The following is a 14,727-nucleotide window of genomic DNA, read 5'->3' as shown; positions in this document are numbered from 1 at the left end:
AGGTATTCATACTGCTTCCAACAGCCATTCGGAGGACCTAAAGTTACAGATGACATTCTGGTACAACGCAAAGTTTCGTGATATTAACTCCTAACAGAGTAAGCAGTAAAATTATGACGGAGCAGCGACGCCAAATACTATAGGAAATTCCTTGAGAGCCACATAACGGAACAGTATGTTACGTATTCGACGCTCAGTGAATCAAAAAATATTAAGTTTACAGAATCAAGGATTTAGAATCAAAGAATGAACGTTGACAGTTAAAACTACAAGCTAGTGGTGCTTAATGCGCGATAGACTAAATATATTTAATAATATAATATATTATTCAGTTCATTTATTATAAGTGATCGCAATAATAACAGCCCTTAGCAGTATTAATTTGGGCACGATGGATGCTTTATGCATTTTTATGCATCAGAAGTTAAATGTATAGTCAGTCTGAAAACGAACATCCCAAATAAGATGCTATTCATTTATTTTCAATGAAAACTTATACCTTTACTTCGATGACTAATGTGTTTCTGGAGAATTGAGCCATGTGTTGAAGTTCACGCAAGTGAGGAAAGTTCTCTGAGTGCCATTAACCTAGGAGTGGCCAGACACGTTTCTTTCACATATATGTAGCTCAAGCAGCTCATAACTTCCGGCTTTAGATCAAGTATCCTCTGGGTAGTCCAACACATCCGTCTGAAGGCGAGCTAAAATGAGAGTGCGAAACATCCTTCCACAAGCTTGAGCACTGGGTTTGGGACACGCCACGTAGAACAACACCCCCAATAAAAAAATAGAAAACAGCCTCGGGTGCTGTGTAAAAGACTGAATACCACCTTCAAAAAAACTGATTGGATCTTACCACTGTAGCTTTAGATCTGGAAAATCTACAATCGATCAGATTATCACATGCGCCAAAGCTTGGAAAAGACCCGTGAAAGAAAAGACTCGTTAATTTTAAGGAACTATCTCTATGCTGTTATTTATGAATTTGGTATCCACGCAAAGCTAATACGGCTGTGTAAGCTGACATTGAGCAACACCAAAAGCTCCGTCAAGATGGGGAAGGACCTCTCCGAGACGTTCGAATTCAAGCGAGATTTAAGACAAGAGGATCCTTCAAACTATTGCAGGAGAAAATAATACGAGCTGCACAACTGAACCGAGAAGAGTGTACAGCATTGATATGATTGGCATCAACGTAGATAATTTCGTCTTTTTTGTAACCAACATTAACACCAAGTACAACGTTAGCCTCGAAACCCAACGCAGAATAACTCTTGCCAACAAATCCTACTTCTAACTGAGAAGTAAAGTCCTCTCTGGACGAACAAAAACCAAACTCTATAAGTCAGTCATCATCCCCGTCCTTCTATGTGGTGCAGAGGCATGGAAGATGAAAACAGTTGATGAGTAGGCGTTACGAGTTTTCGAAAGAAAGATTCTGCGGAAGATTTATGGTCTTTGCGCATTGGCAACGTGCTGTTCTAAACGCGGCTATAACCGCTTAAGTGGTGTCTACGCCAATAAAGGGAAAAATATGTCTTTGGTCTTAGCTATATTTAAAGGGGTGTTATCAAAGTTCCTGTACCAATAATGTAGAATCCAATGAGGGCTATTTCGAAAGGTTTCCCTTAATTCGTCGCACTATTCTCTCTAACATTACAAGCCACATTTCAGACCCAGCTTTAATTTCCATTCTATATTATTCGAATGATTGTAAAATATTTAAAGCACATACATATATCAGCCAAAGGCTCTACCAGACATTTAAGGATATTAGATCAATCTAGATTTCAGAACCAATTTAATAATTTTAAGAACACCACCGTAGGACTGAGTGTATTATTACTATCCGGGAGGTCTTGGAATCTTATTCTGTCTTACATTAAAAGTCAAATTTGATGCCAATTTTGAAATTTTATTTTCTATCGAAGGAATTATTGTAAAAGCGGTGGTACGACCAGTTACATCACTCTAGGATACGGCAATTTAGTGTTCGCTTTCGCCATTTTAGGACTCGGAGTTATGAGTTAGTGTATTCTTAAATTAATTTTCTATACCTTAGTATTTGGGGTAAATAGTTTCTCTGATTCTTCTTCCCAATAAAAACCAATTATGCAAAATGTTTCCTTTATAAGTTATCTATGTCCTTGACTCCGGCTTTATGATATACATATATCAGTAGCTCAACCACAACTTTTAACCACATTGTTTCCCTATTCATCAAACCTTCCCTGCAACAATCTACCAGCTACTTTACGAATGCTTCCCATGAAATTTTGAATTAAACAAAATTTAACAAACCAATCAAGCTGTATTTTACATGCCTTTCAAAGTTGAGTGACAACAGCGCTGGTTGAGACAAACAACAACCACGAAAAAAGAAATGAAATTGTAAACATCGACACTGAGACATATCGCAACGATTACGCATGCAGCACTCAACTTAAAAAAATATTTTAAAATGCTTTAGATTGATTATGTTGTACATAGCAATGCATGTACGAGTGTGTGAGTGACTGTGCAACATGACCACCACAGCTAGTACACGTGAACCACTACACAGTCGGTGGTAATACGTCACTTAAGAAAAAGTAAAAACATAACAACAGCAAAAAAATTGACAGCATTGTGCCACAAGTAGTGGCGCCACGCACTAGTAAAGCGCACAAGTACATACATGCAGCAATTGGCATTGACAGCAACCCACACAATTCAAGGCAGCCGACGGGAGTGGGTAGGTAATACAGGAAAACTTCAGGCGGCGAGTGCCAAGCATGTAAAACGTGCCACATACAACATTGTACAATGTTTCCACACAAGTTGCTTTCAATTTAAAAATTCAAACACAATACTATATATGTATCTTGTATATACTCGTATATGTATATGCAACAATAGAAAGTGCGGGCAGCAAGCAAATCAAAAATGTGGCATGGACGGAAATTTGCTTGTTGCTTGTTGAAAATTTAATTTTCTTGTTATTAAAAGAATCAACAAATTTTCAAATTCAACATTTTTAAATGCCTATCACTTCTCTATGAAACAACAACAACACTGATTTTTTTTTACATCCTGGCAGCCATGCAACACGAGACGAATCGCGAGCGAACGCCGGTCCTCTCAACGCCACCGGCAGCACTTCAACGCTGCTTTGCAATTGTGAAACATTTTTTGATTTTTTGGTAAGCTTGTTGAAATCGATTTTCAACAATCAAATAATGTGTTCTCGAAAAAATATGTATGTATGTATATATGTATGAAAGAGAAAATCAAACTTATAAATGGAAAAAATCAACAATTTTTTAATCGCAAAAAGCGATAAATTTTTACCAGCAAATGCGCTTAAAAGTTGTTGTTGTCTGTTTTCCTTTTCGAGATTTATTTTTAAAGCGATTACCAACGCATTAACGTGCAATGTAATGTAATTGTTTTGATTACGCGCCTTCACAGTTTGCTTTTTGTTGCTGCTGCATGTAGTCTGCCTTTAGGCGTGCTTTGGCGTGGCTGCTATAAAGAATGCATGTCCTTTCGGGACATCGCTCAATTTTCAATCAATATTTTTTCTCAGTTTTCAATGCTCGCGGTGGCGGTTGCTGTTGCATATATGACATATGAGCACTGGCATACCCCTGTTGGTCCTTAATAACCTCTGCATATGTGATTTTCTATACTTATTGTGTTGTTGCCTGTCTTTTTTTAATTGGCGTGTTTTAAAATTCGCTTGGCCTGTCAAAATGTCAACATATCAATTTTTCTAGATTTAAAGTCAAATGGCCACATATGCGTTTATGCAATTCTCTAGTGATCCACGGTTAATTAATTTTTTATGGGAAATATTGTACTCAGTAATTGCCTGGTTTGAGTGGGGAAGACGAGGAGATAATACATATAAATGATTTATATTTTCTTTAAGAATTTTCGATTTATTTTAGGCATTTGGAATTTTAACGAATGATTGAATACGCGGATTGGATGTGGTAGTTAATGGAATTTGATGCTTTGTTAGACTAAAGGAAAAGTAAAAGATCTTAGAAAGTTGTAATCGCTGTACTTAATTTTCTGCAGATAACTGAGAAATCTCGTTTTGCACGGATTACATGATGCCTTTTAAATTTTGAAAAATAACGTCCAAGATCTGCAGTCTTGAGAATTTCTAGTGTTCAGTAGTAGTTTTCATAAATCCTAAAAACTATATATGCTTATAATATCTCTCTAGCACGAATAACTGTTTTCATTTTCTGTACACGTCGTTTTGCTTACAAGAATTTATATGATCTTAGCTCCACAGAGGCTAACGGCGGGTGTCTACACTTCTTCTCTTCTGTAAAAAGGTGTTAAAATTGGAACAAAAGCACACCAGCAGGATATTTTAGAAGGCGGCATACTGCACTTAAACTAAACTCTCTTCGATGGGGAGAACTAAATCATCCAGTGAGATTCTGCTCCAGCACACAATTTTAGAACCACCCAGTAGTGACTTAAAATCAATATTCCTTGTTCCATAAATTCAGATGGTTGGCCATCTGGAAGTCTTCATAGGGATCAGAACTTGTAAATGAACTTATAAGGGGACTAAGTATATTTATATATATTTCATAAGACTCACTAAAATTTTAATATACTCTCAAGAAAACATCTAAAGCTAACACACAAACGTTGAGAACTTAGTGAATCGTACAAGCAACTCGATAACCAAAAATAACTTGTAACAGCGAAAAAAGGGCATACGATCACATGAAATTTATGGAATATTGAGGTTTAGGGCATTAAAATTACAACTTTCGACAGGTTTTGTATTCAATATTAGAGTATGCCATTGTAAGTCAACTAACTTTCAATTTCAAAACAGACTAAAAAGTTTCAGAAGGTCACAAAAGAAGTTTCCTCTTAACATTTAAAGGATTTTCAGTTCAATTTAAATTAAATTTCAAATTTAATGGAGAATGTTTATTATGATTCGAAATAACATTCTTTGGCATTAATTTTTTTGAAGATTTTCTCTTACAAATGTTGGCCGCGGCAATATCTCAGATGGTCCATCCATTGAGTCCAATTTTTGATGACTCGTTCGAGCATTTCGACTGGTAACTGGCGAAAGACACATGTGATGTTTTGCTCTAAGGCCTGAATCGAAGAGGTATATCGGTAATCATTAACGGTTACGTTCTGACCGACATCATTTGTGAAGAAACATGGACCGATGACCCCACCGTTCCACAAACCACACCAAACCGTTGTTTTTTTGGGATTAAATGGCAGCTCTTAATTTTCTTCACGTTGCTTTTCAACGCATTGAGCCAGAACAAAGTTTGGATCTTCTTGGAACTTTTCAAGAGTCCATAAAACGACGTGATGTCGTTTGGGAAGGTCGAGTGGTTTAAGCCCTTGCATAAGCTGTATTTTGTACACTTTCAATTTAAGATCTCGACGTAAAATGACCCAAGTCGTTCCATACGTCAATCCGAGTTTCTGCGAACGGCATCAAATCGTCTCTCATCAGTCTTCGTGTTCACCCTCAACTCCGGCTGATATATTTTCTTCACTACGTACTGGACGCGGTATTTTCGGTCGAGTATTATTCAATGATAAATGCTGGGTCCCAAGATGGGTGATGGTGTTGCGTATATGTATTATGCTCAGTAGGCCGATTATGTTGACCATAAATTGAGCGAAGCGCAGGAAACACATTATTTACAGAACGTAATAAAGTTGACCGATTTACAAACGTTGTTCAGGCGAAAGTCTTTTGATGATGAAATGCCATACAATACTGAGCAAAAATAATATGGCAGCTGGACACGTCTCCCACGATATCTGATAACAAAAAGCCAATGGGAAAAGTGCATATACTTGGATCACCCTGTCCCTAACATTTAATTTTCCATTTAAATGGAATTTGAATATTTTTGTAGCTTGACACTTGACCATCGTAAAAGTCAACTGAAACAATCTGTGCTAGATTATTTGGCTACCAATGTACAATGCTTTCTGGTGTATGATTCATTATCGGATAAATATCATCTTACCAGCCTTGTTTCTGGGGTAATAAACACCTTGTTATGACTAACAAACCCATGTTTTATGAAAATCCCTAACGAAAACTAATGTCTGCTGGTTGAGCAATTGTTAAGGTCTTCGAGACAAAGTTAATATATCGATTCAGAACGGAGAGTAAAGTAGCTAATGAATATAAGAATCTTTAGGTCTTTTGCAATTGGAGATTTTGTGAGTATTTGATTTTCATGCTTAAAAATATGATACCAAAAATAAATTAATCAATCAGTTTGGTTCAGGCAAGCCTCGTAAAGACTTCCAACACTGTATATTAGCGATCATACTATCAACTACGGCTATTTTCATGATTGTCTTACATATATTTACCGTAGCAATAAATGACCGCATTTCCACTGTATATTGATTTTCAACGTTTATTGCCACCACCGCTTCCTTTATTGATTAAAAACAATAAGTCACCACTAAAAAATCAAACAAATTATAAACATTTTCTTTGTGCAACAAATTAACTATGCAAACATCAATAAATGTCCTACCCGCAGAGCGAAGGGTGACGCCGTCAGTTGGTCACATAAGTAGTCTGTGATTAGATGGCGCAGTGTGGCATGACATTGCTTGATGAGATGACATAAACTTACCGAAAAGTTATTAATTTTTTCACTTTAACAACAAAAACAACAAAACATAAGGGGACTTACAGCTAAAACATTTATATGTATGTATTTGTTTGTGGCAAGTTAGTAGTGGACAGTTGATTATTATTGCAACAGGGCACTAAATAAAAACAAACAACAATTACTCACAATTTTCCAGTGTTGGTAAACTGCTTATTATAAATTTACTGTGAGTGAGAGTGGTAGCATGTGTGGATTTTGGATTGTACACATATACATGCTTATGATATGTAGAGTAGTATATCAAAAGGGGAGTAATAAATCAGCACAACTACATATACTTAGACGAGCATCAGGTGGTAGTCGCTGTATTTGTGTGTTAGTTGCTGGACTATTTAGCTAGAAATGCGTGAGTTGCAACAATTGCTGAATGAGAGGGTGTCTTCAAAGATAAATACTAGGTAAGGTTAGCGCTTATAGAAGGTATATTTATACACACACATACACAAAGATGAAATTTCATCCCACATGCAATCCTGCAACACACTCTTGACCAGTCCAAAAGTGACTATTTGCACAAAATAGTCTCGATTTATTGTCGCTACCTTTAAAGCTGGCCTAGTGTCATCTGTTGGCTATATAAATTACAGGCCTACAAACTAGTGGCACTACTAACTGTAAAGGAGAAACAAATTTACGCTACGCTGAATGTTTCGAAATGTGTACAAATCATGTATTGTTTGTGCAACACGATTGGGATAACTCATTATTGCCAGTGACAAGCGCTACTAGATAAGTCGGAAAGGTGGGGAAGACGGCTGTGAGCTTGTAGAGCGCAGTAAGCAGGCTGAGGGCAGACTATCGAGTCGTAAAAATATCAACGGCAGAACTATAAAAGCAAAAGGTAGTGGTAAAACGGTCGTAAAAGCATTTCAGACAGATTATTATTGGCGACAGGACATGCAAGGATACACATGTCCTCGTATATGCTACAGGACCGCAGTAACACATATGTGCCTACCAACAACTACAATGAGACATGCGTTTTTGACTTATTCGTGCAGAACTAATCGTTGTCATTTGGCTGTAGTTATTTATTTATTAAAAGTAGCGGTGTTGTTGTTGTGCCTAAAGCATGTTGACGCGGTCATAAAATAGCGCGGCACTAATAGCAAACCAATTGGAAGCACAACTATTACGAATACACATATGTGTTTGTATATAATTTGGAGGAAGTAAGCATTTGCTATGCGTTACAGCTCATTTTATAGGCTGTAAAATATACAAACATGCGCAACTGCTATTTACACACATATGTACAAACTACACAGACTTAAGAGCATAAATAAATATGCATCGTGATAATTTTAATTGAAATATTGCTTGGCTGGCTCACTCACATGCTGCCTTCGAGTAAACTTTATGACGCAAGCAGGCGTGGCACGTAAAAAAATCTTAAAATATATATGCGCAGGGTCTGTTGTGTAGCGAATGTTGAATGCATGCAAATTTACACCAATATAGTTGTTAAATATTTATAGCCAACACATTTGTAAATAGAGACCCGTGTTGCACATAACAAGAAAATATGCATACATGACTACCTCCCTCTTTCTATTATTTGCTTATAATTACTCCCACTTTTAATTGTCAACTAAAATAAGTCATAAATTTATAATTAATTTTGTTGAAGACTTTGTTTGTATGTGAAGGTATTGCTGAGGCATATGTATATAAAAGTACAGTAGGTAACCTACAGGAAATATCTAATATCACTTTTGTTAATGTGACTTTCCCTTACTTGAATATAAAGGGAACTCATAACTAAATCAATTTCTCAATTAAAAATTTAGCAGAGCTTCTTAGCTGTTATAGAGATAAGGAAATCTCACCGTTTCCAAGGCAGTTAAATCTACTTAACAAGAACAGAGCTTGATTTTTATTCGGTCAACAATTCAATAGGAAAATATTTCTATAAATAATTTAGCAAAATGTTTATGCAACAAAATCACAACAATAAGTCTCGCTCACCACTCTCAATGAGAGCCATGGACCCAAGTAATCATCTAGACACACTTGTCAAACGATTAGATTATTAGATAATACGCGAACTTGTCTCTCAGTTTTTTGAGATGAGTTTCCGAAATTTTGCGCACGCCCCTTGCTAAGAATCTGCCCATTTGTCGGAACCGCCAATATCGGACCCCTATAGCATATAGCTGCCATCACGATAATTTTCTATTTGAGGAGGGTATTAGAGCTTCGGTGCAACTCAAGTTAACGTTTTATTTTTTTTTTTGTTATTCTGTAGATATCTAAAATTTTATTTAAATGGAGCTTTGGGCATTTTGAAAACTACCCGAATAATTTACAATATCCAGTGGCTGAGAATCATTCAGAAGACATAGGAAATATCAGAAAACCATCAGAAGAAAATTTCAATTTGCTTGAAACATCAAGTAGCTAGGATTTTGAAATGAAATTCAAAATTATCGCTGTCAATGGAGGGTAAAAGGGTTTCCCAGAAGCTCCTAAAGCACCAAATTGATACCCTCTGATGTAATATCGCCACAGAAAGGCTGATTTATTGTTGAACCAATCTCATGAAACTACTTACTCCATACCAAAGACTAATTTTTCGGAAAAAAGTTCACTAAATACTGTTAAGATATGTATCTTCAATAAGCAGAATTGTTCGAATTAAAGAAATGATGGTATATTTTAAAAAACTACCATTTTTTGGAATTTTACTTTACACTTAATTTTCAAAGCGCCTGTCATCCATGCTTTATCAGTCGTCGTAATTATTTAGAATTTTCCTACCGGGAACCCTGATAATTTTGCTGTCGCGTCACGCATATTAGCGTATTTTAAAATATTACAAATATTTGTAGAAGTCATAAAATTTGATGTATTGCATTGTTTTCTTGTTAATTTAATCGAATCTAGCATTTATATGTTCTTTGACTGCATATATGTATGTAAGTATAAGTATTATGTGAGCAATTTTATTTGCGTGCAGATGTAGGTGTATTTCCCAAATGGGTAATTTTAATGCTCGAGTTTAATTGCGGTCGTGCCAAATACAAAATAATAAAATTCTAATGTGTGTAATGGCGCTGATAGCATTTAAATTTATAATCGCAATTAAGCTTGTAATCATATCAGATGACTTAAACAAGGATATGCCTTTGCATAAGAAGGTAAAATAAGAGCGGGACAGATAATATCTGAGTACTTGCCGCAGAAGTATCATTAAGAATTTTCGAAAGGGTTAAGAATATTTAGGATTTCAGGATTTAATTTTAGTGAATATATATTAGGATGAGCAAAAAAACTATTATCTTATGAGCTAAAAATAACCTATATGCAGAAAATATCCCTACTATTACCTCAAATTTGATAGATGTCTGTGAGAATTCTTAGTTTCGACCATAAATAACACATAAAAATTTCATAAGAATAAAAATATCATTACTATGGGATCGTTAAGGATAATATTTCTTACACGGATTTTTCTAGAGCATACAATTTTTTAAAAGGTTTCCCTTATGGAGTTTTTCTATACAAAAATTCTTACATTTAAAATTTAGCTACAAATTTCGCCTGCAATGATATTTTTGTCTATATAATGTGCAATATCGATCCAAAGATTCGATATGGATTTTTTTTCGTCACACCTTAATATATCTGTTTAAAAAATCAATAAATAAAAAAAAATTTAAAAACAATTTGGTAGCCAATATTAAATGGAAATTCAAGTAATAATAATTTTAAGCATATACATATAATATTATTAGTATTATAGTATAGTACCTCTTACTTCACTTTTCTCCCACTTTTTAGTAACAATAAACTTCTAACCATACTTTTAAAATGCACACTGTCACCTCTCTGCCAAATGTTGACATATCCGTCACTTGATTCTTCATACTACTACGTCTCCTTTCGTATGCAATTGTCATCTTCCATTATACGCCTTGTTTATGTTGGCACCATAAAAGTTTTTGACACTTTCACATGCGATTGCGATCAAAATAATGAAATTTTCATTTTCGGTTTTGCCAAAATTTTTGCTTGGTTTTGTTCACTCAATGCTGTTGATTTAAATATAAAATAACTGTGTATGCTTTTATGGTTATGCAGCTTCATATGCAGGGGTATGTGCAGCATGCCACTTGATTTCATACAACAAATGCAAGCATCACTTGCTCTTGGCACATTGTGTGGGTTCCTAAGTAATTTACATGTAAATATATGATGTGTATTTTGAAGAAGTTTTAATTAAATTTGCATTCATTTCGAGTAACCAATTTTCAAATTTCATGTTTATGCGTTTTGTGTGGTTTTCATGGACAAGTTTTGTGTACTTAAATTGAGAGACATACTCGTATAAAGAAATGGTTAGAAAGGTAGATCCAGAAATGATTGTGTTATTTACTTATATAAGAAAATTAAATTTTATTAATTATAAATACAATGTGGAACGAAATGAAGTTAGATTTATTATTAAAACCAAAAGTTGGAAATCTCTAAACATCAGTTTGATAAGCGAACAACAAAAGAACGCTCAACTTAATAAAATTAACCTGAAAGGATTCAGCGCAACTCTCTCTCAGTTCATTCGAGCATCTCGGAAGTTTTTTTTTTAATCTTTTACTCTTGCTCGATAAAATTACAAAAATAAACTGGTAATAGATAGGGAATAGATGCAGCGTCTTCCAAGCGGAGGTAGCTGCCATAAAGATAGCAGTAGATCTAATCCTCCATAGCGTAGCCTCCTTCAGATTGGTGACTATCCACTCCAATAGTAAAATGGTTCGCTGACTGTGCTTAGCTCTGTCCTTATCTCTAGCATCAAGTTACTTTAGGATTAGACTTGTTTTGGTGCCTGTTAGGACAGGTACCTCAGTCTTTATAACTGCAAAATAAGAACAGGTAGGAGCTCCGTTGGCTTCTTGTAGTTTGCTACTGCACCAGTGAGCCTCAGACTAGCTCAGCAAGCGCTGAAGTGAACTACTATCACCTATACATTCGCAAGGTCATTCTGGCCTAGGATAAATCGGAAGAAGTCAAGGGAGCTCTTCGCTCTTAACAAGGCTCACGTTTAAATACTTATAGACGTTTTAACTGGACACTATCCACTCTAGATTCATACAATGTGATTGAACATCTTACCGGATGCCAGCTGCATCAGCTGTTGGTAGAAGATGAATTAGAAACAACTCAACACTTTCTCCTGTCTCATCCATTTAAACATCCAGGTGATAAAGCAAAAATAGACATAAAATATCTTCTCAGATTTTTGATAGGTTCAGGGCACTTTATCAATAGCTAATATCTAGTCAGAGGAGTTTTTCTCATTTTGCTTCACAAAGGGCTCAAATAACACTCTAAGTCTGATTCCTCCGCCGCTCTGAGGAATTAGACATCTTACCTAATCTAACGTGGTAATATTATAGATTATGCCGACTGGCCACGATCTACGAAAAATGGATTGCGATACAAAAGTGGTAAGGAATTCGAAACTCTTTTTCCATATAATTCTTATAGTTAGCACAATTTTTGACAGAACTATAAGTTGTTGTATAGTATATGTATACCGTTAATAAGTGAATGTTTATGATCACCGTAGGACCACTTAGGAAAGGAAAGATTTTAAAAAACTTTTCTGTCTGTTATCGCGAAGCCACTTATAAAATATAGAGTCTAGCAAGCGCTAGTGAATTATTTGTTGATTGAAAGAAATTCAGCACGCGATTTCTTAAGCACAAGGGAAATGGTTTGAATACCCTTTAACATAATTTCCTCTGCTTTAAACATACCATAGACGTATATACAATTTAAGTAATAAACCCATTTGTCAGTGAAAGAAAGTCATGTTACGAAGCATAAATACAGTTTCCACCACAGACAGTTCCGGTGCCGCGTTTCCGATACGCTTATCGCACTAATTGAGTTCCTCCAAAGCATAAACAATACCGTTAAGTATATGCTTATAATTTTATGGGCGCATTTCTTACGTTTTTACGTGTTTGGTTTTTATATTTTGGAAAATTTTCTTTTAATTTTTATTACCTCGTAAAACGGAGCTGAGTGCGTAAATTGTTAAATTAAGAGCGCGAATTCAGGGTAAGACACACATATGTATGTATATACTTCGAAATTCTTAAATAAAAGTAAAACATAAAAATAAATTTTTGTGATGATATGATAACAAACGATTGTTAGCGCTTACACACACGCACATGCGTCCATAGCCACATATCCTTATGGCAGCACTCTAATTCCAGCGACGCCCAGACACGCTCATGAACTCCTTACACGCGCGCCATGGCGTCTGTAACGCTCTCTAAACCAAGCGAAGCGTAAATGTGACGCACCAGAGAAGGTGACAAACAGATAATGTATACATACATATATGTATGTATATGTGGGTGTACATACTATATTATTCTCGAATATGCCGTAGGAATATATGAATCGGTTGTGTTGACACTGCGTGACGCTTGACCCCCCACCACACCATACGGTCGCAAGTGAATGTGTTTATTGCCTTATTTATGGCGGCGTTTCTCAAATGACTTGAAATACTGTTGTTGTTATTGTCTTCTTTTTGTAATTAAACACCAGCCGCCAAGCTGACTAAATGTTTAACTAAGTGTTGCATAGCGCAAGATTTTAATAGTCTTTTTTACAACGCAGGAATTGAGCCTTTTGAGTCTAAACGTACACATACACACACAGCTACATATATATAACAGTGTCGTACAGCACAGTTAACACCCTCGTTTGTAAAAACGTATATATGTATATGACCGTGCCAGTATATCCACATCTTAGCGCCACTATTTCATTAACGGTTCATATGTAAATAAGTTCGAGTTAGAAGTACGTATAAATTATGTATTATAAAGGATGGTCTAAATCGCATTGTTTTCTAGACACACTAAAAAATGAATACTTTAAGTTGTTTTCAAAAGCATTTAATTTACTTTGAATCTAACGCCTGATCGGTTCTCAGCTTAATAGTTGAATAGTTTTTGAATGGCAGCGTTGTAAAGAACGACTGCTCGCATGTATAAATAGAAAAGCTGAAACTTTAAACGCGTTTTTCTCAAACAACATTTTACAAAATTGCTGACATAATAACTGAACGAGAAATTAACCGATCAACTTCGAATTAAAACTAAGTATTGTTGAACACATTTACTATGCAATGACCGACGATATTTTTGATTGGTTGTAAATTGGATGTTTGTTTTCGAAATTACGCCATTTTGGTGATTTTTGATATTTTTCAAAGATCGTAGGTCATATAGGAAATATCTTTAAGTTTAATAAACTTTTTGAATTTTGACGAAAATCGCCTAATTTTCATGTGTTACATTGGTAAGATCTCTTAAGGTCGACATTATGTCTGCTTTGTTCGCATAGCAAGGGTTTTGAAGACAACTAGTCTAGAGACTTTTCTAAACGACACACTTAATTGGCTGATAGTACCTAGCTAAACTTGGCATAAAAATAATTAGGTGATGTTAGCGATTAAATTATATGGTTCTACTAAAAAAAACAATGTCACCCATGTCTATCAATTTATTTAACAACCAGAAAAATGCAAGTCCAAAAGCTATATATATAAATCAAGAATAAGTCAAGGCTGTCTCTGCTCTAAATATGTTGAAACCATAAATTTTTTATAAAGTGTCCTAACGATGAAAAGGTCCAAAAATTTGATACTCAGATACAAGAATTTCGCCTGTTTACATAAAATTTCAGGTTATTACGAACTTTGTAAACAAGTTTGCATTATATGGCTGAAGTGGAGAGCGTTTCTTGGACACACATTTTGAAAATAATTGATATCTTACGGAATAGGCTGACAACAATCAAAACAACATATCATTTAAAACTAAAAATAAATAATAAAGTTAAGAAATAAAAGAGATTTATTTTATTTTGCCCATTGGTTTGAATAACAGCCAGAGAATGATCAATTTCAAGATTTTCTAATTTTTATTTTTTATTTTTCAATTATTTTTTTTCTTTTTTAAAAGAAAATTATGCATTTATTTTATCAAGATTATCTCTTTCGAAT

The sequence above is a fragment of the Bactrocera tryoni genome, chromosome 5 (assembly GCF_016617805.1).
Source record: "Bactrocera tryoni isolate S06 chromosome 5, CSIRO_BtryS06_freeze2, whole genome shotgun sequence".
NCBI classification, from domain to species: Eukaryota; Metazoa; Arthropoda; class Insecta; order Diptera; family Tephritidae; genus Bactrocera; species Bactrocera tryoni.
Note: the sequence above shows the minus strand (reverse complement) of the source record.